The sequence below is a fragment of the Ovis aries genome, chromosome X (assembly GCF_016772045.2).
Source record: "Ovis aries strain OAR_USU_Benz2616 breed Rambouillet chromosome X, ARS-UI_Ramb_v3.0, whole genome shotgun sequence".
NCBI lineage: Eukaryota > Metazoa > Chordata > Mammalia > Artiodactyla > Bovidae > Ovis > Ovis aries.
This window is the reverse complement of record NC_056080.1, coordinates 21,962,639-21,964,095: the sequence shown is the minus strand read 5'-3', so window position 1 is coordinate 21,964,095 and position 1,457 is coordinate 21,962,639. Positions and strand designations below refer to the sequence as shown.

At 37.1% G+C, this 1,457-nt stretch overlaps 1 non-coding gene across 1 annotated transcript; it reads right to left on the bottom strand.

Annotated features, from left to right (window-relative positions):
• Positions 1-1,051: 1,051 nt before the first annotated feature.
• TRNAC-ACA (transfer RNA cysteine (anticodon ACA)) lies at positions 1,052-1,123 on the bottom strand. The gene has a single exon. It is a non-coding gene; the product is annotated as a tRNA-Cys (tRNA).
• Positions 1,124-1,457: the final 334 nt, after the last annotated feature.

Here is a 1,457-nt window from a genome sequence, read left to right as displayed (position 1 = left end):
TAGTTGGAATATTTTTGGCTATGTGTAACTGAATCCAATTCAAACTGGTAAATAATAAGAAAATTGTATTAGCTCCCATTTGAAGAAGCTCAGTAAGTGCTCAGGGTTGGATAAATCATTGGTTCAGCAGTGTCATCAGGGAAGCAGATTTTCTGTACTGTTCTCCCATCCTCAGCATTCCAACTTTCACTTCAGGCTTGCTCTCCTGATGCCATTGAAGACAGGTGCCCCAATGCCTGGGATCATATGCAGACCCAATGATACCCAGTAGAAGAGACACACTTCATGGCTCTTTTGGGGGGACTGTTTGAAGTTTAATTGCTCACAAAAGTAGAGAGCATAATATAAAAATTATCCATATCTATCACACTGATATAAACAGTGATATTCTGACATATTTGCTTCATCTTTTTTCTGATGAATAATTTTAAATTATTCCCATCATGAAATGTCTTGAGACTACATCCCTGAAAAAAGATTTTCCCCTAATGAATCACTGTATTATTATTATACCTAAAATGTAATAATTATTCCTTAGTAGCATCTGATATTCCAGTCTATATTCAGATTTCACAATTTCTCCCAAACTGTCATTTATGGCTGGTTTGTTCAAACCAAAATCCAGTCAAGGATCAGTCATTACATATTATTGTTATATTGCCTAAATCTCTTTTAATCTTGATCCTAGAACGTTACCCCTACCTGTTTTTCCTATAAAATTGAAATGTTGAAGAGCCCGGTCTCTGGTCCTGTAGAATGACTCAGATTCACTTTGGTTGTTTCTTTCAGGTACTTTTCTGTCCTCCATATTTTCTGTAAACTGGATTTTAGATTTAAAGGATTGTGTAGATTTGAATTAAGCATTTAAAGGAATACTTCATAGGCGATGTTGTGTACTTACTGTGTCATATTAAGTGAAAAAAAGTGGTGTCACTCAGTCATGTCCAACTCTTTGTGACTCCATGGACTGTAGCCCACCAGGCTTCTCTGTCCATGGGATTTTCCAGGCAAGAGTACTGGAGTGGGTTGCCATTTCCTTCTCCAGGGGATCTTCCCAACCCAGGGATCGAACCTGGGTCTCCTGCATTGTAGGCAGATGCTTTACCCTCTGAGCCACCAGGGAAGCCTGTCATGTTGAGTCATGTAATATCTGATTGTCCCATTCTTAATGATGGTAAAATAAGGGGATTTCAGTGTGATTTCTCCATTGTGAAACAATATTGTATAGCAACACTTTTCCTTGCAAAATAGTAAATAATTTGGATTTGGTAGTTTGGCACTGAATGTAACTGTTCAGTTTCCCTTTAACTTTCTTTTATGACCTGATGGCTTTAGCTTCCACTGAAGATAGTTGCCTGACTCAATTATTTGATTAGTGTTTTACACAATGGTATTTATTAACTGAAAGTCTTATGAAAAAAGGAGAATCAATCAGGACTTTTTATTAGGTTACCCTA